General features: G+C 46.5%; 1 protein-coding gene across 3 annotated transcripts in view; it reads left to right on the forward strand.

Moving 5' to 3' along the window:
• The first annotated feature begins 5177 nt into the window (after nucleotides 1-5177).
• Nucleotides 5178-27513, forward strand: part of BCL2L14 (BCL2 like 14) — a 45124-nt gene continuing 22788 nt past the window's right edge. Inside the window, exons 1-4 of one of the 3 annotated variants that reach the window (XM_050748252.1) lie at nucleotides 5194-5291; nucleotides 6936-6986; nucleotides 18306-18398; nucleotides 21124-21321. The gene's annotated coding sequence lies outside the window, so the exon portion shown is untranslated. Of the gene's footprint in view, nucleotides 5292-6935; nucleotides 6987-18305; nucleotides 18399-21123; nucleotides 21322-27513 lie in introns of all 3 variants that reach the window. The other 2 variants (XM_050748251.1, XM_050748253.1) reach the window with 2 other exon arrangements.

Raw genomic sequence — 27513 nt, forward strand, 5'->3', positions numbered from 1 at the left:
TGATAAACACAAAAACCTAGATGAATCTCCAGAGGATTAGGCTGAGTGGGAAAAAAGCCAATCTCGGCCGGGCGCGGTGGCTCACGCCTGTAATCTCAGCACTTTGGGAGGCCGAGGCAGGCGGATCCTGAGGTCAGGAGATAGAGACCATCCTTGCTAACATGATGAAATCCCGTCTATACCAAAAATACAAAAAATTAGCCAGGCGTGTTGGCGGGCGCCTGTAGTCCCAGCTACTCGGGAGGTTGAGGCAGGAGAATGGCGTGGACCCAGGAGGTGGAGCTTTCAGTGAGCCGAGATCATGCCACTGTACTCCAGCCTGGGTGACAGAGCGACACTCCGTCTCAAAAAAAAAAAAAAAAAAAAAAAAAGTCAATCTCAAAAGGTTACCTACGTATGATTTCATTTCCATAACGTTTTTGAAATGACAGCGTTCTAGAAATGAGTTGTCTAGTGGAGTCTAGAAGAGTTGATTAGTGGATGTCAGGAGTTATGGAGGGGGTGGGAGCAGAAAGTCAGGGGTTGTGGCTATAAAATGGCAAGATGAGGGAAATTTATGGTAACAAAAATGTTCTGTATCTTGACAGTATCAATGTCAGTATCCTGATTATAACATTGTGCTGTTATATGCTGTTACTATTGGAAAAAAACGGGTAAAGGGTACACAGGATCTCGATTATTTCTTACAACTGCATGTGAATGTACAAATATCTCAAAATTAGAAGTTAATTTTTAAAAAAAATTCAGGGCATACACATACAAAACTAAATTTATCTTTCACAAGTTGGCAGGGTTCTGCTGACATAGACCAGGTGGCTCTGCTGAACTTAGCTGGCCTCGCTCGTGTGTGCTGCGGATCCAGGCTGAGTTCGTCTAGGTCATCTGGAGAATTTGATTCTGTTTCATATATCTGTCATCCTCAGCAGGCTGGCCTGGGCATGTTCTTATGGCCATAGCTGAAGTGCACGAGAAAACAAGCTCCAGCCTGGGCGCGGTGGCTCACGCCTGTAATCTCAGCACTTTGGGAGGCCAAAGCAGGTGGATCACTTGAAGTCAGGAGTTCGAGACCAGTCTGGCCAACTTGGTGAAAACCCATCTTTACTAAAAATACAAAAAACTAGCTGGGCGTGGTGGTACACGCCTGTAATCCCAGCTATTCATGAGGCTGAGGCACAAGAATCACTTGAACCCAGGAGGCAGATGTTGCAGTGAGCCAAGATGGCACCACTGGCTGGGCGCAGTAGCTCACGCCTGTAATCCCAGCACTTTGGGAGGCTGAGGTTGGTGGATCACCTGAAGTCAGGAGTTCGAGACCAGCCTGACCAATATGGTGAAACCCTGTCTCTACTAAAAATACAAAAATTAGCCAGACATGGTGGCGTGTGCCTGTAGTCCCAGCTACTTGGGAGGCTGAGACAGGAGAATTGCTTGAACCCAAGAGGCAGAGGTTGCAGTGAGCCAATATCACGCCACTGCACTCCAGCCTGGGCGACAAAGCGAGACTCCCATCTCAAAAAAAAAAAAAAAATCACACTATTGTACTCCTGCACTCCATCCTGGGTAATGGAGTGAGACAAGACAAGACAAGACAAGACAAGACAAGACAAGACAAGACAAGACAGGACAGGACAGGACACTACAGGACAGGGAAAGGAAAGGAAAGAAAAGGGGAAAGGGAAGAAGAAAACAAGTTCTAGGGGACAAACCTCTCTCCAGCCCAAATCTGAGTCGCGGCTTTTACACACTGATGGCAAAAACAAGTCACGTGACTGAGCCCAGACCCAGGGGACAGGGCAGGTGATTCATGCCTGGTGGGAGGGCACTGTGAAGTTACGTGGCAACGGGCATGAATATGGGGCAGAGGAGGTGAAAAGCTGGGGTCGTTGAAGGACTCTACTACCATCCTTGACCACCTCCAGGACTAAAAATACCTATTGCAACTTTCTCTTCTTACTGCAGTAACTCTTACCCACTCCCCCACTCTACCTGCCTCATCCAAGGGAGGGGAAATGAGTTAGGAAAAAGAGGAAAAGAGCATTGAAAATGTGTGCCTCTGTGTGTGTCTGTGTGTGTGTGTGTGTGTGTGTGTGTGTGTGTGTGTGTGTCTGTGTGTGTCTGTGTGTGTGTCTGTGTGTGTGTGTGTCTGTGTGTGTGCCTGTGTGTGTCTGTGTGTGTGTGTGTGTGTGTCTGTGTGTGTCTGTGTGTGTGTGTCTGTGTGTGTGCCTGTGTGTGTGTCTGTGTGTGTCTGTGTGTGTGTGTGTCTGTGTGTGTGCCTGTGTGTGTGTCTGTGTGTGTCTGTGTGTGTGTCTGTGTGTGTGTGTCTGTGTGTGTGCCTGTGTGTGTGTCTGTGTCTGTGTGTGTGTCTGTGTGTGTGTGTGTGTCTGTGTGTGTGTGTGTGTCTGTGTGTGTGCCTGTGTGTGTGTCTGTGTGTGTCTGTGTGTGTGTGTCTGTGTGTGTGCCTGTGTGTGTGTCTGTGTGTGTGTCTGTGTGTGTGTGTCTGTGTGTGTGCCTGTGTGTGTCTGTGTGTGTGTCTGTGTGTGTGTGTGTCTGTGTGTGTCTCTGTGTGTGTCTGTGTGTGTGTGTGTCTGTCTCTGTGTGCACCTGTGTGTGTGTGTCTGTGTGTGCCTCTGTGTGTCTGTGTGTGCACCTGTGTGTGTCTGTGTCTGTGTGCACCTGTGTGTGTCTGTGTGTGTCTCTATGTGTGTATGTGTGTGTGCCTGTATCTGTGTGTGTCTGTGTGTGTATATGTGTGTCTCTGTGTGTGTGTCTGTGTGTATGTGTGTCTGTGTGTGTGTCGATGTGTGTCTGTGTATCTCTGCGTGTGTGTCTGTGTGTGTGTGTGTGTCTGTGTGTGTCTCTGTATGTCTGTGTATCTGTGTGTGTGTCTATGTGTGTGTCTGTGTGTGTTTTTCTCTGTGTGTGTTTGTGTGTGTGTCTGTGTATCTGTGTGTGTGCCTGTGTGTGCCTGTGTGTGTCCATGTGTGTATGTGTTTGTCTCTGTGTGTGTCTCTGTGTGTGTCTGTGTGTGTATCAGTGTGTGTCTGTGTATCAGGGTCTATGTGTGTCTGTGTATCTGTGTTTGTGTGTGTGTCTGTGTGCCTGTGTGTGTGTCTGTGTGTCTGTGTATCTGTGTGTTTCTGTGTGTGTCTGTGTATCTGTGTTTGTGTGTGTGTCTGTGTGCCTGTGTGTGTCTGTGTATCTGTGTGTCTGTGTTTGTGTGTGTGTCTGTGTATCTGTGTGTGTGTCTGTGTATCTGTGTTTGTGTGTGTGTCTGTGTATCTGTGTGTGTGTCTGTGTATCTGTGTTTGTGTGTGTGTCTGTGTGCCTGTGTGTGTCTGTGTATCTGTGTGTGTCTGTGTGTATCTGTGTGTGTCTGTGTATCTGTGTGTGTCTGTGTATCTGTGTGTGTGTCTGTGTGTGTCTGTGTATCAGTGTGTGTGTGTCTGTGTATCAGTGTGTGTCTGTGTATCAGGGTCTATGTGTGTCTGTGTATCTGTGTGTGTCTGTGTATCTGTGTTTGTGTGTGTGTCTGTGTGTCTGTGTATCTGTGTGTGTCTGTGTGTGTCTGTGTATCTGTGTGTGTGTCTGTGTATGTGTATGTCTGTGTGTGTCTGCATGTGTGTCTCTGTGTGTATATCTGTGTGTGTGTGTCTGGGTGTGTCTCTGTGTGTGTATCTCTGTGTGTGTGTTGTGGAACTCCTTGGAAATCTCCTATTTGTGGGAACTGAATCCCCCGCACTGCCATGTAAATATTTGTCCCTCTCATGGGCCACTGTGGCCATTGTCCATTGTTTCAAAGACCCTACAACAGGATCTGAATTTCCCTTTGCCAAAGACAGGTCACAGGGAAGGGAACACAGCTGACCCTTGAACAATGTGGAGTGAGGAATGCTGACCCCCATGTCTTCAAAAATCCGTGTATAACTTTTGATTCCCAAAAAAGGAGTCAGGCTGATGTCTGCCTAATATTCTACTGAACTTAACTACCAAGAGCCTTCTGTTGACCGGGAAGCCTTACTGATAACATAGTCAGTTAACTCATATTTCATGTATGAAATATACAATGTATTCTTACAATAAAGTGAACCAAAGAAAAAAAAATATTAAGAAAATCATGAGGAAGAAAAATATTTCCTCTTCGTCGAGCGCAAGCAGAGCTCCATGAAGGTTTTCATCTTTCTTGTCTGCACACTGAGTAGGCTGCGGAGGAGGAAGGGGAGGGGTTGCTCTTGCTTCTCTGGGTGGCAGAGGCAGAAGAGGCAGAGGAAGTGGAAGGGAAGGCAGGAGAGGCAGGCACACTCAGTGTGGATTTTATTGGAAAAAACCTGTGTATAAGTGAACCTGTGCAGTTCAAATTCGTCTTGTTCAACGGTCGACTCTCTATAATGTCTACAAATGTCCTACCCTGAGCCAGGCTGCCTCTGCCCCCATCTTTATTCCATCTTCTGCGCCATCTCTGACTCTCTGCTCACCTTTTCAATCTTCTAGACTCCTTATTCTTTTCCTAGCACCCACCCAGACTTTATGTTATGAGAATCCCTGTCGAAAGCCACCGAGAGCGGTCTCTTAGCCTCCACACCTTTATTAGTAAAATATGGAGATCAGCCATGCCCAGCTCACAGAGTTCATGTGAGGATGAAGCGACGTGACTGATAATGAGTTTGCACTGCCCGGTACGCAGCGATTCCTCAATACATTGCAGGGGGTGTTTTTTCTTTTCTTTTAATAGGGGGTAGGGGGCTGCCCAGTCTCATTGCAGGCAGTTAAAGGAATCCCAGTGCCAGGTGCGGTGGCTCACGCCTGTAATCCCAACACTCTGGGAGGCCAAGGCAGGTGGACCATGAGGTCAGGAGTTTGAGACCAACCTGGCAACATGGTGAAAACCCGTCTCTACTAAAAATACACAAATGAGCCGAACCTAGTGGCGAGCGCCTGCAGCCCCAGCTACTCAGGAGGCTGAAGCAGGAGAATTGCTTGAACTCAGGAGGCAGAGGTTGCAGTGAGCTGAGGTCGCACCACTGCACTCCAACCTGGGCGATAGAGCGATACTCCATCTAAAAAAAAAAAAAAAAAAAAAAAAGGAGTCCCAGCAATCCAAGGCGGAACTCTAAAAATAGTTTCCCGTAGAAACACTGTTCTACACTGCAGTTGTATTCTATCCCACTATTATTACTCCCAAAGATTCTAAGGTTCCAGTGCTTTCACTTCATCCTAGAGGCTAAATGGGCTCCCCTGGACTCGCTTGGCAGAACTGACCACCTACAAGAATGTTATATACGCAAGGGGAAAATGTGAGTGCTACATAAGTTCCTTCTAAACATGCTTTTGAAATAGAGTCCACTCTTAAGTTTGATATGTCCTAAAATTTAATGTGTGAAGGAAGATGCTTGGGAGACAATCCATTTATCAGGTTGATATATGGCAGATATTCTACTGACCTCCCTGAGCAAGAACCTTAGGAATGAGGCCAGGTGTCAGAAACACTCAGGGCCAAGGGTGGGGGAGCAAAACTGTGTTGTAAAGAGACCTAGATGGACTTGGGAGGAGGTAGGGTTCAATAGGAGGTCATGACCAACGCCCTGGCATGCAAAGGCTGGACAGCAGTCTTGAAAGAGCCTCAAAAATATGGAAAACTAGATCCTAAGAGCAAAATGCCAAGGGGGACCTTCTCATTAGTGAGGAGTCTGCAAAAACAGAAAGGTTTTAGCCAGAAGCTTGTAGGAGTAGATCTGGGACCGAAATTGAAAAGGAATCGTGAGACCCATAATTTGAGAAGGAAATAGAATAGGCAGAACTATAAAAACTATAGCTTCGAGCCTAAGAGCCTATTTACAGGAGTGTCCAATCTTCTGGCTTCCCTGGGCCACATTGGAAGAAAAATTGTCTTGGGCCACGCATAAAACACACTAACACTAATAATAGCTGATGAGCTAAAAAGAAAAGAAAAGAAAAGGAAAAAAGTAAAAAAGAAAAAAGAATGGCCGTGCATAAATCTCATAATGTTGTAAAATGTTTATGAATTTGTGTTGGGCCACATTCAAAGCCATCCTGGGCCTCATGCAGCCTGTGGAAGCTTGCATAAGAGATGGATTTAGGACGTTTTGGGGGAAGTGCTTGATAAAGATTGAATAGCACCATAAACTGAAGCTAAACTGAAAGGTTTTAGAATTTAACTTGAGACACATCAAATGCTTTTAGATGAAACTCAGGACTTTTCACTATAGTAAAGTGCAGCATGAAATTGACCTCGTAGGGCCACCAGACAGCAGTGAGCAGGGTGTATAAGAGTGAGGGAGGGGTTAAGAAATGGAGATGGTGGGTAAAGGAGCTGGCCTTTTGCGAGTACAGCTTCTTGCAGACTAGACTAGCAGGAGCCAAGAATGAACCTAAGCCAGACTCAGGTCTACTGTGCAGTGCTGGGCCTATCTCAACCCTGTTAGCGTATCAGGTACCCCATGCATCTGCTGTAGTCTGTAGCTACATGTGAACCTAAAACATCACCAAGGTTTCTATTAATGTTGAAACTCAGCTAATAAACAGGGAATCCCCAGGGTTCCCCTCTACCCCATTCCTGACAGTGGCCATCCTGCCTCTGCTTGAATGCCCTCAACTCACCTCTCATGAGGCACCCATCTCCTCGTTAAATGGTTGTCACTGGGAAGAATCCGCCCCACACAGCCGGATCAAATTTACCCCCTGGTGACTTTCAGCCGCTGGTCCCCATTCTGCTCTCTGGCACTAGGTAGCTGAATCGAATCCTTCCATGAGAGTCAATTCCATTCCTCCTAAATCTTCTCTCTTCTAAGATAAATAGTCCACATGACACAATCTTAATACCCAATTCAATGAGCGTTTCATGATGGTCTAATACATGCAAAGCACCATGCTTGTGCCAAGTGGGACTCTAAAGTGAATATTATCTCCTTGCTCTTTAGGCAAGCAGGGTGAAGAGAGAGGCATAGATGATGGACACTAAAACAAAGACTGTAAGTACTGTAATAGCTACGCACAACTTACGATGGTATAGGCATGGGGAAAGGGTAGCCCAGCTCACCGTGGAGGAGCTGGAAAGGCTGTAAGAAGGAGTGGAACTGAGTTGGAGTTGGAGAGACTTCAGCAATCAGATGTGAGGAGGAGGTGGGTAGTGAGTGGAAGGAAAACAGGACAGGGCTCAGGACCTTGTTTTCTTTTTCTTTTTTGAGGTTTTTTCTCTTTTTCCTTTGTTTTTCATTTTACTTTTATTTTTCATTAACAAGTAGTAATAATATATGTTTATGGAGTACAATTCGATGTTTTGATATAGGTTTACAATGTGGAATGATTAAATCAGGCTAATTAGCAAACCCATCACCTCACAAACTTACTATTTTTTGCAGTAGAAACATTTAAAATCTACTTTTAGCAATTTTGAAATGTAGAATACATTATTACTTACTATCGTTACCATGCTGTGCAGTTGATCAGTAAAGCTTATTCCTCTTGTCTAACTGAAACTGTGTAGCCTTTGACCAACCTCTCTGCTTTTCCCAACAATCCCTCCACCCCCAGTCCCTGGTAACCACTCTCCACTTCTATGAGATCAACTTTCTCAGATTCCACCCATGAATGAGATCATGCAATACTTGTCTTTCTGTGCCTGGCTTATTTCACTTAGCGTAATGTCCTCCAGATTCATCCATCTTGTCCCAAATCACAGATTTCACCCCTGTTTAGGGCTGCATGGTATTCTATTGTGTATATATACCACATTTGCTTTATTCATTCATCTGTTGATGGACACCTAGATTGATTCCATATCTTGGCTATTGTAAATCATGTTGCAATGAACATGGGGGTTCAGCTGTCTCTTCAACATACTGATTTTAACGTCTTTGGATAAATACCCAGAAGTGGGATTGCAGGATCAGGACCTTGGTTTCTTAGCTTCTATTCGACCTTGACCATATCTAAAATGAGGGCCCTGAATGAGATGATTTCTAAAATTTAGTGATAGAGACCAAAAGGAGTATATGTCTGAGCACTCCAACTTACACCAAAGCCTAAAAGTGAGAAGCCTGCCCATATCAAGGGAGTGTGTTTGGGGCAAGGGTAGTAGAAGAGCAAGAGGGTTCATGAATTCAGTATTCTTGTCTCACTGATGCAGCACCTATCACCATTCTGATCAGGTCCCTCGGGGACATGGACAATGTCCTTAGAATGACGATGATGATGGTACCACCAGCACTACCACCAACACTTCTCCAGCATGTCAGTGAGTCAAACACCTTTGGAAACACCTTACATGTTTCCAAACACTTTACATTTACATCCCACTGAATCCTCATAGCAGCCCTGTGAGATGGATGCAATTTTCATTATTCTCATTTTACAAATTAGAAAGCAGAGGCACAGAAAGGTTAAATAACTTGCCCAAGTTCTTAGCGCTAATCTAAGAGCAGAGCTGGGATTTGAAGGCAAGCAGTCTCATTGCCTGCTTTTCTTCCTCAAAAAACACAAGGGCCGGGCTGAACACAGCTCAGGGGACACAGTCTACACCAGGACAAGGTTACGATGGCACTATAACTTTTTCTTCTTTTTCTTTTTCTTTTTTTGAGACGAAGTTTCACTCTTGTTGCCCAGGCTGGAGTGCAGTGGTGCAATCTCGGCTCGCCACAACCTCCACCTCCTGGGTTCAAGCAATTCTCCTGCCCCAGCCTCCCTAGTAGCTGGGATTACAGGCATGTGCCACCACACCCGACTAATTTTGTGTTTTTAGTAGAGATGGGGTTTCTGCATGTTGGTTAGGCTGGTCTCGAAATTTCAACCACAGGTGATCCACCCGCCTTGGCCTCCCAAAGTGCTGGGATTACAGGCGTGAGCCACCACGCCCGGCCAACACTATAACTTATTCTGCATTCTCATTAACGCAACCTCAGACAACATTGGCTTCCTTGGAACCGCATACTGATGATTAAAGTGGAGCTGACAATCACCTAAAAATCTCTAAATGCGTTTGACATGAGCCACTCTTAAGCCAGGTCTCTCCCATTCTGTTCACGTGCAGCTGATCAGTTCAACCTAAATGTTGGGTTTTACATTGAACCCTATAAAATTCTAGGTTTTAGCTCATAGTTTCACCCTACAATAATTTTAAAACATATGTTACCTAATGTCACCTCTCCCAGCTTAGTAATAACATAAACAAAAACAGTTGACAGTTATGGGGGCCCTGACTTTGTGCCAGACACCCTACTACGTGTTTGTTTGTTTGTTTAATATAATACCTTATATAATCATTTAGTCTTTATACAAAGTTAAATATTATTCTCACTTAATAGGATAGGAAACCAAGTCTAGTGAAGTTAAGAAGCTTGCTCAAAATCCAATTAGGGGCTGGGTGCGGTAGCTCATGCCTGTAATCCCAGCACTTTGGAAAGCCAAGATGGGTGGATCACCTGAAGTCAGGAGTTCGAGACCAGCCTGGCCAACACGGAGAAACCCCATATATACTAAAAATACAAAAAATTAGCCAGGCGTGGTGGCGCATGCCTGTAATCTCAGCTACTTGGGAGGCTGAGGCAGGAGAATTGCTTGGACCCAGGAGGTGGAGGTTGCAGTGAGCCGAGATCGTGCCACTGCATTCCAGCCTGGGTGACAGAGTGAGACTCCATCTCAAAAAAAAAAAGAAAAAAAAATCCAATTAGGAAGGGATTGACGCAAGACTCATACCTAGGATTATCTGACTCCAGGGCCTGACCTTTTATCTATATTCTCTCCAGCGTCCTCACATCTTCTACACATTCGTTATAATCTAAGTCAATCATGAAAAATGAAGAAACGGGCCAGGCGCAGTGGCTCACGCCTATAATCCCAGCACTTTGGGAGGCTGAGGTGGGTGGATCACGAGGTCAGGAGATCGAGACCAGCCTGGCCAACGTGGTGAAACCCCGTCTCTACTAAAAATACAAAATTAGCCAGGCATGGTGGCACACACCTGTAGTCCCAGCTACTCGGGAGGCTGAGTCAGAAGAATCGCTTGAACCCAGGAGGTAGAGGTTGTAGCAATCCGAGATTGTGCCACTGCACTCCAGCCTGGCGACAGAGCAAGACTCCATCTCAAAAAAAGAAAAATGATGAAACAGAATCAGGGAGAGAATTCGGAGGAAAATGACATCCCTCCAGGTGTGTATGAAGTGATTACTCATAGAGTCATAAACAGTTAGAGATTGAGGCATTTTTCACAAAATATTGAGGGCTGGAGAGGTTGAACAATTTGCTCCCACTCACACATCTAGGAAAGAGAGGAGATGAAAAAGTAAACAATCCAGAAAGGCCACGGCCTTCATTCCATCAACGCACAATTCAAGTACATATACGTGGGAAACCATCTGAAAAGTTTTGTAATTACAGTTTCATCTCGCCAGCAATTCACCTCGTTCACGTGCATCTCAGGAGGTCTTTGTGAGAAGCCTTGCTAGAGGGAACGTGCACTTCATCAAAGACACCCCTGATCCGTGAGAGATGGGATTCCTTTGCGCTGACCTACTCTCCAGGAGCACAAGAAACTCACCATCCTAACAGTTCATAAATCATCCATTTAATAACTCAGTTTCAGATTTTGCAGGAATTAACATCGGTGCAGGGTTTTTGAGACCCGCCAACTTGCTGAAACAATGCAAGCCACCTGCAGTCCTCGGATACCACTCAGTGATGGCCCTCGGTCTCCCTACTCTGGGCCAGAGATTCACTTACAGGTGCGAAACCCACCCGTGCCCTCTTCTCACAGGCAGAAAGCTTCAACTTCTCTCAGTCATTTCCAACTGACAGTGTTTTCCTTGGTAGAGAAGACAGAAGTCAAATGGACTCAGAGCGGTTCTGCCTTGTCTCTGCCTTCTGTTGTTGAGAATAAACAGCAAAATCCCTTCTTCTGTCATTAACATTTTCAAGAAGCTCCGTTCAGTCTAGTGCTCTTATTCCAGGCCTATCACACGCTTTCATATTTGTGTTTTCATAGCCACTGACAAAGACTGTGTCCCTGACCAAACTTTAGTCAGGCTCCTCTGAGCCCGGTTAGGCCCCATCCTTGGGCATGCCCCCACCCCCAATATCTGATCACCCTCAAATCTGATCAAATTCCTCATCCCTCATCATCCCCCAGGCGATGTCTGATCACCCTGCCTGGTCATCAGTAAGAATCGCACCAGGTCAGCTTAGCCAGAATCCCCTGACTCCCAGTGTTTCTCCTTAGTAATTTTCCACCCACTGACCCCACCTTACTCCTTGGCTACGAATCGCCACTTACTGTGCTGCATTCGGAGTTGAGCCCAGCTTCTCTCCTTGATAGCAAGACCCTCCTGCAGATGTCCCTACACTAATCCCGGATAAAATCTGCCTTACCATTTTAACAAGTATCAACAGGAAATTTTTCTTTAACATCTCCTGTGGGCACTATTTGTATACATTTAAAGTGAGAGCTTATCCAAGAGCTTCCTTTTTAGCCTCGCAATCAAGCATCCTTTTTGCTTCTTTCTCCAGATCACTCCCTAAACCCCTCATCTACAGTAAGAAGCAGAAGCAGAAGCAGAATTTGACTCCAAGACTGTGCCTGAGGAACCTGGTCCTATGCTCTATTGTTACCTGTATTATCTGTAAATAACTGAGCCATTGATTAAAACACAGTCAATAGGCTGGGCATGGTGGCTCACGGCTCTTGTAATCCCAGCACTTTGGGGGGCCGAGGTGGGTGGATCACCTGAGGTCAGGAGTTCAAGACCAGCCTGACCAACATGGTGAAACCCCGTTCCTACTAAAAATATAAAAGTTAGCTGGGCATGGTGGTAGGCGCCTGTAATCCCAGCTACTCAGGAGGCTGAGGCAGGAGAATCGCTTGAACCTGTAAGGCCTCAGAGGTTGCAGTGAGCCGAGATTTCGCCACTGCACTCCAGCCTGGGCGACAAGAGTGAAACTCCATCTCAAAACAAAAACAAAACACAGTCAGTGAGAGAACCTTGAGATCTCTACCTAGATGCATCTCAATCAATTAAGAATGTAATCAAAGAGGCTGAAGGGGACCTGAGGCCCAGGTAATTTAAGTGATTTAACCAATGTTAAAGATTATTTTTTAAGGAGAAAATCATGACTCTCACATGACATAAAAGAACATGTGGCAAATATTTTATTTAACTCATTTAACTTGAGCCAGCAAAATATTAAAACCAGCTCAAAGGAGAAAACTCCAACTACCACACATTTATAGTCAGATAAGAAATACTGAAATAAAACTGGGCGCAGTGGCTCACGCCTGTAATCCCAGCACTTTGGGAGGCCGAGGCGGGCGGATCATGAGGTCAGGAGATCGAGACCACGGTGAAACCCCACCTCTACTAAAAATACAAAAAATTAGCCGGGCACGGTGGCGGGCGCCTGTAGTCCCAGCTACTCAGGAGGCTGAGGCAGGAGAATGGCGTGAACACAGGAGGCGGAGCTTGCAGTGAGCAGAGATTGCACCACTGCACTCCAGCCTGGGCGACAGAGCGAGACTCCATCTCAAAAAATAAAAAAGAAATACCAAACTACATTTACAAGCAGGCAAAACTGGAAAAACTGGTTAATATCTACAGGACAATAAACAATGGCATTCCACGGGAGACTATTTGCATTTTAATATGCAAGGAATTATTTGCATTACTATCAGTTTTCTATATGTTAACTTGTTTCTAAGGAGTTGTAAAATAGCCTAATGAAAAGCAAATAAATAGGCTTATCTCTATAAAATCAGATAATCCCCAAAGGCGCTAACATTCCATTGAAAGGATATCTAGTAATCTCTTTGCCCGTTGCAAATCTTTCCATTTTTCCCTACACCAAAGTCAAAAAGCAGTAATAGCAAGTCCAGAAAAGAGGTGACGAACATCAACAAACCAGGGTGCATCTGAATCATGTGAAGAAGATGGTCAGGTTTAGTGGTTAGCATCATGGGCTTTAAAGATAGACTGCCTGGGCTCCCTCAAATTCCAGCTTTGCCTCATGTGTGACCCTGGGCAATTTTACTTAACACTTTTTTTGTTTTTCTTTTCTTTTTTTTTTTTGAGATGGAGTCTCTCTGTGTCACCCAGGCTGGAGTACAGTGGCTCCATCTTGGCTCACTGCAACCTCCCCATCCTGGGTTCAAGCAATTCTCCTGCCTCAGCCTCCCTGAGTAGCTGGGACTACAGGCGCGTGCCAACCACACCCAGCTTTTTTTTTTTTTGTATTTTTAGTACCAATGAGGTTTCACCACATTGACCAGGCTGTTCTCGAACTCTTGACCTCAGGTGATCTGCCCGCCTCGGCCTCCCAAAGTGCTGGGCTTACAAGTGTGAGTCACCATGCCCGGACTCTTTTTTTTTTTTTTTTTTTTTTTTTCAGACAGAGTCTCTGTTGCCCAGGCTGGAGTGCAGTGGCATGATGCCAGCTCACTGCAACCTCTGCCTCCTGGGTTCAAGCGATTCTCCTGCCTCAGCCTCCTGAGTAGCTGGGGTTACAGCCATGTGCCACCACGCTTGGCTAATTTTTGTATTTTTAATAGAGACAGGGTTTTACCATGTTGGCCAGGTTGTTCTCTAATTCCTGACCTCAAGTGATCCACCTGCCTCAGTCTCCCAAAGTGCTGGGATTACAGGCATGAGCTACCATGTGTGACATTTTTTTCTTTTTTTTTTTTTTTGAGACAGTTCTGTCACCCAGGCTGGAGTGCAGTGGTTTGATCACTGCAGCCTTGAACTCCTGGGCTCAAGTGATCCTCCCACCTCAGCCTTCAGAGTAGCTGGGACTACAGGCATGCAGTACCATGCCTGGCTAATTTTTTATTATTATTATTTTTTTATTTTTTTGTGGAGATGGGACCTCACTATGTTACCCAGGCTAGTCTCAAACACCTGGACTCATGCAATCTGCTTCCCAAAAGCACTGAGATTACAGGTGTGAGCCAGCATATCCCACCTGCTTAACTCTTTTGTATCTCCGTTTCTTCATCTGTAAAATGGGCATAACCGTAGTGCCTACTGCACAGCTGAGTTAATAATTGCCATGGACTCAGTAAAATAAGAACTCTTATTGTGAGGCCTCTTTGGAGCCACGGCCATGAAAGCATGCCTATCTTTTCTCTAAAAATTTTCCCAACTAGGCTCAGAATTCTCTCTCAACCATCTCCAGTTTTACAGTGAGATGAACGTTCTTTCTCCAAGGTTCCCATTGCTTCTATGAGACCAGCCAGTGCCTCTTTGTCAGCCAAATGCAAGGATAGAACAATGTTTATCACCGTGGCTTCCTTTGACTTGAGAGATGATATTAGCATCAAGTGCGAAATGACCTTTGTTTATCAGGAGTCTTCCATGGAAGTCACGGAAGTCAGATCTCCTATCACAATTACATCCTGCCTTGGTGCCCCTGTGATCTCCGGACCAAGAACATGTTCCATCTCGTCTCTGGCCAGGCGAGTTATCGCCAACACAGCACTATCACTTCAGTCCTTCTGTTATTTTGTCTTCACTCAAACCACAAATTAGAGGATCTTCTTACAGGTATGGGGAGAAGAAAATTTATTTTTCCTCTACCCTCCTAGGTTTTTTGGCTGGGGCCCTGCAAATTAGACTGACAAAAGTGATTAACAAAAGAGAAACAAACAGAAGTTTATTATTAACACTTGCATACACACAGCATCGCTCAACGATGAGTAACTCAAAGGAGTGATCAGAACTTGGGCTTATAGAGCACCTTTTAAAAAAACATCAATTTGTAAAGAAGTGACAAGACAAGCCGGGCGCCGTGGCTCATGCTTGTAATCCCAGCACTTTGGGAGGCCGAGGCAGGCGGATCACTTGAAGTCAGGAGTTCAAGACCAGCCTGGCCAACATGGAGAAACACTGTCTCTACAAAAATACAAAAATTAGCTGGGCATGATGGCGTGCACCTGTAATCTAAGCTACTTTGAAGGCTGAGGCAGGAGAATCACTTGAACCTGGGAGGCGGAGGTTGCAGTGAGCTGAGATCGCACCACTTCACTCCAGGCTGGGCAACAAAGTGAGACTCCATCTCAAACAAACAAACAAAAAAAGAAGTGACAAGACAAAGGGAAAGAGCGTTAGGCTTCTGGAGGTGGCAAACTGTGGGAAGGTAAGTAGATGGGGAAAGTGATGGAAGATAAAGATCGCCGTAGTGAGGCTGGTTATGTAGGTTCCTCCAGTGCCATCTCTGGGCTGCTTAGGAGTCCAGAGTTGTCGCCAGTGATTGAGAATCTTCCTGTCCTCCCTGCTAGGGAGACATGGGGAGCAGAGAGTTTCTCTTTCTTTCTTTCTTTTTTTTTTTTTTTTTGAGGCAAAGTCTTGCTCTGTTGCCCAGGCTGAAGTGCAGTGGCACAATCTTGGCTCACTGCAACCTCTGCCACCCAGATTCAAGCGATTCTCCTGCCCCGGCCTCTCAAGTAGTTGAGAATACAGGCACCTGCCACTGTGCCCAGCTAATTTTTGTATTTTTAGTAGAGATGGGGTTTCACCATGTTGGCCAGGCTGGTCTTGAACTCCTAACCTCAGATGATCCACCCACCTCGGCCTCCCAAAGTGCTGAGATTACAGGCGTGAGCCACCGCGCCTGGCCGAGAGCTTTTCTTGTGTCTGCTTCATCTTCATTGCCTTCAGCTCAAAATAAGGTTAAAGTGGTGTACTTTTCGGGGGGTGACATCTTGACCCCTTCACAGATGTGCTTAATGAATGGTGCTTCTCCTCTGCTCCTTTTCCCAAATCTTTCATTTCAACCAGTCACAGCCTTTTGTTGCTTCGTTTCATCTCTGATCTTATTTCATTGAGTTTCATCATTGAAATCAAAACAAGGATAAATGTCATAGCCCCAAAATAATCTGGTGTCCACTCTAAAATCTGCTCATCTGGACTTTCAAGTCTTATATGGTTACTCGTAGTGATGGGTAAAAACCCCACCGTTTTCCTGAGGATGGGCTTTCTATCTATATTATTCAAACTCTTAGGCATTTTTTTTTTTTTTTTTTTTTTTTTTTTTTTTTGAGACGGAGTCTCGCTTTGTCGCCCGGGCTGGAGTGCAGTGGCCGGATCTCAGCTCACTGCAAGCTCCGCCTCCCGGGTTTACGCCATTCTCCTGCCTCAGCCTCCCGAATAGCTGGGACTACAGGCGCCCGCCACCTCACCCGGCTAGTTTTTTGTATTTTTTTTTAGTAGAGACGGGGTTTCACCGTGTTAGCCAGGATGGTCTCGATCTCCTGACCTCGTGATCCGCCCGCCTCGGCCTCCCAGAGTGCTGGGATTACAGGCTTGAGCCACCGCGCCCGGCCACTCTTAGGCATTTTAATCTAAGATGTATTTCCAGTGATGATATAAATCAATTCCAGAATCATAGATTAAAGTGAATTGAAAGCATATATAACAGTTTCAAAAATATTCACACCAAGTAATTCCACTCTCAGGCATCATTTCTCAGGAAATAATGGAAAATGTGAGCAAAGATGAAAAGCTATACCCTGCAGCATTATTTGTAACAGTAAGCACCTGAAGACAAACAAAGCATTAATATTATTAGTATTATTTTGAGACGGAGTCTCGCTCTGTTGCCCAGGCTGGAGTACAGTGGCACGATCTCGGCTCACTGCAACCTCCACCTCCCAGGTTCACACCATTCTCCTGCCTCAGCCTCCCAGGTAGCTGGGACTACAGGCGCCCACCACCACACCCGGCTAATTTTCTGTATTTTTAGTAGAGACAGGGTTTTGCTGTGTTAGCCGGGATGGTCTTGATCTCCTGACCTTGTGATCTGCCTGCCTCGGCCTCCCAAAGTGCTGGGATTACAGGCGTGAGCCACCGCGCCCGGCGACAAACAAAACATTTAAAAATAGTTGCCTGGCTGAATTATTTTCTTTTATTTGATTTTGATTTTTATGTTTTGGAGACTGAGTCTCCCTCTGTCACCCAGGCTGGAGTGCAGTGGCACGATCTCAGCTCACTGCAACCTCCGCCTCCCGGGTTCAAGAGATTCTCCACTGGCTGAATATTTTTTATGCTATCATTCACTGGAATGATGCAGCCACTAAAGATTTTTATTGGCCGGGCGCGGTGGCTCAAGCCTGTAATCCCAGCACTTTGGGAGGCCGAGACGGGTGGATCACGAGGTCAGGAGATCGAGACCATCCTGGCTAACACAGTGAAACCCCGTCTCTACTAAAAAAATACAAAAAAAAAAAAACTAGCCGGGCGAGGTGGCGGGCGCCTGTAGTCCCAGCTACTCGGGAGGCTGAGGCAGGAGAATGGCCTGAACCCGGGAGGCGGAGCTTGCAGTGAGCTGAGATCCGGCCACTGCACTCCAACAAGGGGGACAGAGTGAGACTCCGTCTCAAAAAAAAAAAAAAAAAAAAAAGATTTTTATTTACGAAATAAGTTTATTAGAAGTTATGACGGCTGGGCGTGGTGGCTCACACCTGTAATCCCAGCACTTTTGGGAGACTGAGGCAGACGAATATCTTGAGCTCAGGAGTTGGAGACCAGTCTGGCCAAAATAGTGAAACCCTGTCTTTATTAAGAATCCAAAAATAAGCCGGCCGTGGTGGCACATGCCTGTAATTCCAGCTACTGTGGAGGCTGAGGTGGGAGAATAGCTTGGACCTGGGAGGCAGAGGTTGCAGTGAGCCGACATTGTGCCACTGCACTCCAGCCTGGGCAACAGAGCGAGACTCTGTCTGAAGGAAAAAGGAGAATCATCCTGTCTTTCCTCATAGAGAGGGGGAGGGCAGAGAGTTTGTCCTGTGTCTGCTTTTTCTCAAAGAAAAGAAGAGACGTCCGCCAAATTTTTAGCAGCATTTCGCGCTGAATGACTGCATGAGGGCAATCCTTATTATGTGCGCTGTTTTACAAGTTTTCTACAACAGCACGTCTGTGTTTAGGATCGGGAGAAAAGAGGTTTTTGTTTCTGCTGTTTAATATCTAACATGTGTTGTGACGTGTCCGTAGTCAGCTTGTCAGGCGTGGAGATAGCATAGTTGAATGAGATGTGGACAGTTGCTCTCCTCAGCTTCCATAGGGGTTTGTCCCTTCCCTGTGTTAATAGTTGCCTTGCCAAAACCTTTCAGGATTTTTTTTTTTTTTTTTTTTTTTGAGACAGGGTCTGGCTCTGTCACCCAGGCTGAGTGCAGTGGTGTGATCATGGCTCATTGCAGCCTCAACCCCCTGGTCCCCTCCTGGGCTCAAGAAATCCTCCCACCTCAGTCTCCTGAGTAGCTGAGACTCCAGGTGTGCTCCATCACGCCCAGCTAACTTTTTATTTTTTTGTAGTGATGGGGTCTCGCCATGTTACCCAGGCTGGTTTCAAACTCCGGGACACAGTCCGTCCTCCTGCCTCAGCTTCCCAAAGTGCTGGGATTGCAGGTATGAGCCACTGTGCGTGACCAAGACACTTCAGGATTCTCAATGGTTTCTGCAACCAACATTGTTTAGTTAGTAACTCAGAACTCCAGTAGTCCATACTATGTGATGTGATTTTATTATTGCTTATATGCATTTGTGGGTTTATTGTTTGTTTGTTTTGTTTGTTTGTTGTTTTGAGACAGGGTTTTTCTTCTTGTTTTGAGACAGGGTCTTACTCTGTCACCCAGGCTAAACTACAATAGCATGATCCTAGCTTACTGCCTCCTTGAACTCCTGGGCTCAAGCAATCTTCCTGCCTCAGACCACCAAGTAGCTAGGACTACAGGCATGTGCCACCATGCTACGTTGTCTAGCTGGTCTTGAATACCTGGTCTGCAGTGATCCTCCCACCTCAGCTCCCTGAGTAGCTAGCACTACATGTGTGAGTCATGCCTGGCTAATTAAAAAATAATAATAATAACAAGAGATGGGGTCTCACTATCACAGGGTGAATCCCAAAACTGGGGTTCAGCCTAGGAGGCCACATGGGTTCTTGGCTTCCCACAGGAATTCAAGAGTGAGCCAACAAAGCAAAATGAAAGCAAGTGTATTAAGTAAGTTAAGGAATAAAAGGGGGGTACCGGGCACAGTGGCTCATGCCTGTAATCCCAGCACTTTGGGAGGCTGAGGCAGGCGGATCACCAGAGGTCGGGAGTTCCAGAACAGCCTGACCAACATGGAGAAACCCCGTCTCTCCTAAAAATACAAAATCAGCCGGGCGTGGTGGCGCATGCCTGTAATCCAAGCTACTCAGGAGGCTGAGGCAGGAGAATTGCTTAAACCTGGGGAGGCGGAGGTTGCGGTGAGCCACGATTGCGCCATTGCACTCCAGCCTGGGCAATAAGAGCAAAACTCCATCTCAAAAAGACAAAAAAAAAAAAAAAAAAAAAAAAGGGAGGGGTGCTGCTCCATAGGCAGAGCAGTGGCATGGGCTGCTTGATTGAGTGTACGGGTATTTCTTGATCATATGCTAAACCAAAAGTGAATTCTTCGTGAATTTTCTGGGAAAACGGTGGCGAGTTCCCAGAACTGAGGGTTTCTCCCATTTCAGACAATATAGGGTAGCTTGCAGACATTGCCATAACATTTGTAAACTGCCGTGGGGCTGTAGGAGTGAGTGTCTTCTAGCACACCAGTGTAATGGTGTGTAATCATTGGCGTACAATGAGCAGTGGGGATGACCAGAGGTTGCTTTCATCGCATCTTGGTTCTGTTAGGTTTGGGCTGCTGCTTTACTACATGTCATTTTATCAGTGGGGTCTTTGTGACCTGTACCTTGCAAACCAGTCCTGAAGAACTCTTGTCTCATCACTATGTTGCCCAGGCTGGTCTCAAACTCCTGGCTTCAAGTGATCCTCTCACCTCAGCCTCCCAAAATGCTGAGCTTACAGGCTTGAGACACTGAGCCAGGCCCTGTTTATTCTTGAATTGTTTCCAGTGAATATATCTCATCATCCCCCCCTCCCCCACAAAAAAAGATGGCACGTTTTTATAAAAAGATAAAAATCATTCTTAGTATTTCTTTAATACCCTCTACATTGACCACACTGGTGCAAAAAATATTAGTTTGTTAGTGAAAATTCACCTTGAGTTACTAAATCTCTAACTTTCCCATAACTACCATGTTTGTCTCTTGTGGATCTGTTTGCCTAATATTAAAATGACCCATTCTTCCCCACTTTTACGAAAACAGCGTTAATTCCCCTTTCATTATTCATACTTCCTTCATCGTCACAGTTTGACAGCGGTCCAGGGTTTATGATCTCAAGTGTGGCCATACATATCTATCTCACTTAAGACTCTGGATAGAGCATAAAATCAGAAGTAAGTGTTTCCCACTTCATATAATAGGGAATTCCATCTCTAAACTTATGACATTTGGCCTTTCAGTGGGTTTTTGTGGTTTTTACGATGGCTGTGGTTAGATTCCGTTTTGAACACTTTCCCAGTGGTTCCACTTGAATACAATCTTTGAGTCACGTAGGAGAGGTGACATGATATAGTGTAAAGCCAGAAAGAGCACGATCTGGATCTCAGCTCAACTGACAGGGATCCCTAGCAAGATACTTCACCTCTCTGAGCCTCAGTTTCCTCATCTGTGCAATGGGAATCATAACACCTGCCTCTCAGTGTTGTTAAGATTAAATATGTGGGCCCGGCGCAGTGGCTCAAGTCTGTAATCCCAGCACTTTGGAAGGCCGAGGAGGGCGGACCACCTGAGGCCAGGAGCTCGAGACCAACATGGCAAAACCCGTGTCTCTACTAACAATACAAAAATTAGCCAGGCGTGCTGGTGCAAGCCTGTAATCCCAGAAAGTCAGGAGAATCGCTTGAACCCAGCAGGCGGAGGTTGCAGTGAGCCAAGATCGCACCACTGCACTCTAGCCTGGGTAACAGAGTGAAACTCTGTCTCCAAAAAAAAAAAAAAAAAAAAAAAAAGATTAAATATGGGTACAGTACCTGTACCATGGTAGATGGTCAGTAAACATTTGTTCAACTAACAACAACTGATAAGGAGAGTAAAGTATCAGAACACCCACCTAGTTATCCCAAAGGGCAGGAAGAGTGCTAGGTAATGGATACAGAATTCCTTTTAGAGTCAAATTACACGGGCAAAGATCAGCCCCTCCTTCAATTAAAGAGCCAGGGGCAGGGCTTAATAAGGAAGTGGTTCTCCTTCTTTAAGCCTCTTTTCAGCCTGAGTCCTAAACCTGAAGAAGCTACAGCCTGGAGCGCTAAACTTCATGAATCTTTCCAAACGACAAGCCAAGAAGACCTGTTGAAAGTTTCCTCTTGAGTTTCGTGGAGAGAATCTCAGGTCTAGAAATATCCTTACTGCCACCTGACCTGAAGCAGAAGAAATCACTGACAGCTTCCAGACCAGGTAACACCAGGAGGCACCAGTCTTCATTCTCAGCCTTCGCAGGAGGACACAGCCCAGTCTTTAGCTGTTTGCCAAATGAGGCGGTCTAATTTGGGGAGCTCTTTACTGGGTTTATTACAAAGTCCTTATCACGTAAGTCTCCGGACACAAAATGACATTGAGAATCTAGTTTATAGGGGTTTCCAGGAAACAGAAAGAAAGGTTATTAGGTTTCTCTTTCATTTCTCTTTTGCTACAAAGAGTTTGGGACGACATTCAGTTAAGAACACATTACTGCTTGAGCCATGTGACGTTACTCAGTCCTCTCTGCTTATGTATCCGGGGAGGTATGCAATGACATGACAGCCTTTCCATGGCCAGGGACACCATTGCCCAAGCTGGAGACCACGGGGATGCGGGGACTGGAGCCAGCGTGGGAATTCCTGGTTTGAGATCAGAGTCCTGAGTACCTTGTGGGAACTTGGGCACTCATCCACAGGAGGTCTAGACCCCCAGAGAATTCCTTGAGTCTAAGGCACAGGTAAATGGAAGACCCTTCTCTCTCCCCTCCGGAAAGCTCCCTCCTCCCTGAGCTCCCTGCCCCGTTCTTTCCACAGTCAGAGCCTTGGACCTTCTGTTTGGTGAATATGACCTGAGGCTCTGTCTAGCGTTCAGCTTCTGTGGTGGGAAGTTAAGGCACTTTCTCTCACTCCTCATTTCACCTTTAGTATTAAAGAACAGTCCCAGCCGGGCGCGGTGGCTCACGCCCAGCACTTTGGGAGGCCAAGGCGGGCGGATCACGAGGTCAGGAGATCGAGACCAACCTGGCTAACAAGGTGAAACCCCGTCTCTACTAAAAAATGCAAAAAACTAGCCGGGCGAGGTGGCGGGCGCCTGTAGTCCCAGCTACTCGGGAGGCAGAGCAGGAGAATGGCATGAACCTGGGAGGCAGAGCTTGCAGTGAGCCGAGATCGCGCCACTGCACTCCGGCCTGGGCGACAGAACGAGACTCCGTATCAAAAAAAAACAAAAACAAAAACAGTCCAGGCAGAAGGCACGAAGACCTTGAGAGGTCTGAAGTGAGGGGGAGAGGAGAAGGGCAGAAGGGGAGGCTCCAGACAATAGAACCAAGCTGAGCTTAGGATGTGCTGTGGGAGGCTCCGTGGGGATGAGTGTCAGCGCCCACGAGATCCACTCAGGCCTCAACTGTGTGTCCTGAGCACATGAAGTCAGCTCTTCTGCTGGGACAGCCGCCAAGGGGTTCTCCACACCCCTTACCACTGGGACAGGCAGAGGCACAGCGAACCAGGTGTCCAGCGTAACTGGGGCACTAGGTGGTGGCCGCCTCTGTGTGCGGAAACACGAGGTGCTTGCTACAGTTTCCTCTGTGTGCTCATCCATCATTAGCTGCCACCCCCTGGGAGGGAAGTGAAATCTGACCTCAACAAGTGAGTCCGCAGAGCGAGAACCCTGCGACAGTGCATCTGCCAATACCTGGAATGTAGGTGCTTGTTGCAGCGTGGCCTTCCCAGCCGGCCTCTCAGCACATCCGGCCAGGCAGCCAGTGTTCCCAAAGGACTCACTGGTGCCAGACGTGGAGGACCCTGGCCACCTCGGGGAGGGAAAGAGGCCAAGAAAAGAACCTGAACCTCTGTAGCCTTGCTTCTGAGAGTGCAGGTTTGTTATCGATAAGGAGCAGGAAGGTAAACAGGGCAGTGAGGCGGGGTTGTGTGCTCTGCGGCCCTGAATTAGAATAAGCCTCACGGGTTTCACTCCCCTCCAGGTTCTGAACCAGCACTCAGGGGCCCTACCCAGGGCTTCTATCACCATAAGCATAAAACTTATGGTTTATATTTCCATAAACCCCAAAGTTGGGCTTCTTGGATGAAGTACAATTTCTGTAGGAACAGCTGAAACCAGAAGGGATCTAACCTGTGATAATACTCGATCGCTGCTGCTTGAAAGTAAGACCTAGCTGTAAACTGAACAAGTAATTTATAACGAGAATTAGAAAAAACAAAAATTCTATGTTTGTGTGGGTGGGTTTTTTGTTTTTCTTTATTTTTGTTTTTTGAGAGAGTGTCTCCCTCTGCCACCCAGGCTGGAGTACACCGGGTGTACAGTCCGGGCAGCCGGCACGAAGACCCTGAGAGGTCTGAAGTGAGGGGGAGAGGAGAAGGGCAGAAGGGGAGGCTCCAGACAACAGATCATATGGCACGATCATAGCTCACTGCAGCCTCTGGCTCCCAGGCTCAAGTGATTCTCTCTGCTCAGCCTCCCAAGTGGCAGGGACTGCAGGTGCACACCACCACGCCCAGCTAATTTTTTTTCATTTTTTGTAGAGACAGAGCCAAAGCTGGTCTTGAACTCCTGGGCTTAAGTGATCCTGCCCCTGGGCCTCCCAAAGTGCTGGGATTACAGGCGTGAGCCACTGGGTCCGGCATCTGCATTTGTTAAATACATTTAAACCCCCTTAACCCTTTTGTCTCCATTTGTTCTCTTTTGCTCCCTGCTCTCCAGGCTCTTATGGCAGTGGCCCCCGCCCTCCCTGCGCTGTAGGGTAGCCTCCTTCTGGGGCCGGCTCCTAAGCACTGTTCTTTCTGCCTCTCTCTCACCCTCTTTCATCCTTAGCTTTGCCTGTCGGCGGAGCCAAGTCACAGCCTTTCTAGCCTGTAAGACAACAAAAATCTCACATTTTACGGAATGGAAGGACTAAGTACTCCATCTTGACCTCAGTGGTTTCCACGATTTCTGATGTTGCCGCTGAAACAGCATTAGCAAACTTGTTTCTTAAAGAAGCTCTCTCTCCAACAACACCCGTCTCACACACACACACATATACAGGCGCACACACACACACAATTTTAAAGCCCTCGCGTTACATTCAAAAGGTCTGGATTGTTTCTAATGTACATGGAGATTTCTTCAGGAGCACAGCATTACTGGCTTGACGAGGGGCACAGCCTCCTACCCAAGGACACAGTTCCTGAAGGACCAGGGTGCACATCCTTCCTACAGTACCCTGAGCCGCTCAGTCCAAAAGGAAGCCTTGAATCAAAAGCCTCATGAATCCTCTCCTGAGAAATTCCATATCCGGTCTCTTGCTAGACTCCGCCTTTTCCCCACCAAGTCTGCCGTACCTAATTCTGACCACAGACCCTGCCAGAGCCTCACCCGGCTTGGTGACCCGCTTTGCTGCTTGCACACACCTCAGGTCTCAGTGTATCTCAGCAACACCTTCCACTCCTAGGAGGAGCCAGAGTTAGCAAGCAAAAATGCAAGACAGCCAGTTACGTTTGAATGTCAGATAAACAACAAATATGAGTGGTTTTTAGCATATAATATTTATTGGGGACATATACTAATATTTATGATATATGAGTCTCATGATATTTGGGACATATACTAAAAAATTATTTGCTCTTTATCTGAACTTCAAATGTGACCGGACGTGTCCTGTATTCTGAATGTGTCTGGCAGTCCTATAATCAATCATCTGGTCAGTCATCAGATATCTGAGCACCTACCATGTGTCAAGCGCTACTCTAGAGAACCCGGTAGCCCAGTCAGTACAGCATCAAGCACTACTCTAGGTGCTGGGGAAGCCAGCCAAAGTCCCGCCTTCGTATCTTACAGTATGACTACTTTGTTTTTATATACATATATACTATATATACTTGCAGATATGTACCTTTTTATTTATTTTCTTTATTATTATTATTATTTTGAGATGGAGTCTGACTCTGTTACTCAGTGCAATGGTACCATCTCAGCTAACTGCAACCTCTACCTCCTGGGTTCAAGAGATTCTCCAGCCTCAGCCTCCCAAGTAGCTGGGATTACAGGCATGTGCCACCACACCTGGCTAATTTTTATATTTTTAGTAGAGACGGGGTTTCACCATGTTGGCCAGGCTGGTCTTGAACTCCTGACCTCAAGTGATCTGCCCACCTCGGCCTCCCAAAGTGCTAGGATTACAGGCATGAGCCACTGCACCCAGCCCAGATATGTACTTTTTAATGGCAGTGTTACCACATTTAATGAGATTATCTTTTTTAAAAATATTTATAATATTAAATTTTAAAAAAGAGGGATGGGATCTTACTTTGTTGCCTAGGCTGGTCTCCAAATCCAGGCGTCAAGTGATCCTCCCACCTTGGCCTCCTAAGGTGGTGGGATTACAGGTGTGAGCCACGGTGCCAGCCAAGATGATCAATACTTCCTTAATATCATCTAAAATATACACCATGTTTAGTTCTCTATCATCTCAAAGATATCTACGTCTTCATACAGTAAGTATGTTTGAATTAAGATTTAATAAAGATCCACCCATGACATCTAATTGACCTGTCCTTTTATATATATATATGTTTCTTTTTTCTTTTTATTTATTTATTTATTTTTGAGACGGAGTCTCCCTTTGTCACCCAGGCTGGAGTGCAACGGCACAATCCCCGCTCACTGGAACCTTTGCCTCCCGGGTTCAAGTGATTCTTCTGCCCCAGACTCCCAACTACAGGCACCCGTCATCATGCCCAGCTAATTTTTGTGTTTTTTTAGAGATGGGGTTTCACCATGTTGGCTAGGCTGGTCTTGAACTCCTGCCTCCCAAAGTGCTGGGATTACAGGCATGAACCATCGTGCCCTGCCTGACATGTTTCTTTTCTTTCTTTTTTCTTTTTTTGAGATAGAGTTTCACTCTTGTTGCCCAGGCTGAAATACAATGGCACAATCTCGGCTCACCGCAACCTCCGCCTCCCAGGTTCAAGTGATTCTCCTGCCTCAGCCTCCCGAGTAGCTGGGATTACAGGCATGCGCCACCATGCCTGGCTAATTTTGTATTTTTAGTAGAGACGGCGTTTCTCCACGTTGGTCAGGCTGGTCTCAAACTCTCGACCTCTGGTGATCCACCCGCCTTGGCCTCCCAAAGTGCTGGGATTACAGGCGTGAGCCACTGTGCCCTGTCGGATATGTTTCTTACGTCTCTTTTAAGCTGTAGCAGTTCTCTGTCTTCACCTCTTTTTGGTGCTATTTACTTGTTGAAGAAACTGGCCATTTGTCTTGCAGAATTTACCACATACTGAATTTGGATAGCTGCCTTCTTGTGGTCGTTAGCTTATTTCTCTGTCCCCTGAATTTCCTGTAAACTGATCATTAGATCCAGAGGTTTGATCAGATTCGGATCCAGTGTTTTTGGATCAGGAGACACATAATGGTTGTCTCATCTTTAGTGAGACCAATATTGGTCATTGGGAACAGAGAAGTGGAGCTGGGGTGAGTATAGGGTCACCAGATGTCCCTTACAGGCAGAATGGACAGGGCTGTGCTGCGGGGATGGATGAGGGGAGGGTGGGATGACTGGAAAATGCATGGGGGAGGGTGGGCTTGGATGGAATTGGGGAGCAGGAAGGGGTAAGTGGAAAAGCAGGAAGGAACATGACCTTTGAGGAGACATTGACGTGACGCCCGACAGAGCAAACGGTTTGCATGTGAGTGAAATGCATGTAAGTGAATGTGAAATTGGAGCAGTGGCGGGAAGAAAGATTGTCCAAGCCCTGGAATAAGACAGGAATGTGAAGAAACAGCAGAGGGGGAGGAAGGATGGCGTCATGACCCCCACTTCATGCCATACTCCTCAAGCATTTGCTTACATTCAGTTATGTGAGGGGGGTTCATGGGGCTTGGAGGTTGTGTAATTGTGTCTGTGTAGTTGGTCTGGCGGGTTTTGCAACTTGCCCTTTGCTACACTGGGAGAGCCATTTCTGTCCCCTCCCTCGTCACCTGATGTTGTGGCGTAGCCCCCTGCATCCCTCCCAGACTCACTTCCATCAGCACGCACCTAGCCAGGGACCCTTGCTTCCCTGGGGCCTGGCCAAGGGTCAGTTCCTCAGATAAACGGCTTCGCTATTGGCCAGTATGAGCCTCTTCTAAGTAAAGGGGAGGATACAGTGATGGAAACAGGCAGCATCCAGCAGGCCCTTAGGGGAGATATTTCAGCTCCTACACCTCCTTCTAATAGCAGAGCCAGGGGGAAAAGTTAGAGAATATCCTCCTTCTATCAATAATGTGGACACCGAGGGACAAAAAGATGGAGTGACTTGCCCAAGGATGTTGCAAGTTAGAAGCTGAGCCAGTCCTGGCCATCCGTCCTTCAGACACCCAGGTCAATTTGTCTGTACCGCCTCACACTGCCTCAAACCCTGTCTCCAGTTA

Source organism: Macaca thibetana, chromosome 11, assembly GCF_024542745.1.
Source record: "Macaca thibetana thibetana isolate TM-01 chromosome 11, ASM2454274v1, whole genome shotgun sequence".
Classification (NCBI taxonomy): domain Eukaryota; kingdom Metazoa; phylum Chordata; class Mammalia; order Primates; family Cercopithecidae; genus Macaca; species Macaca thibetana.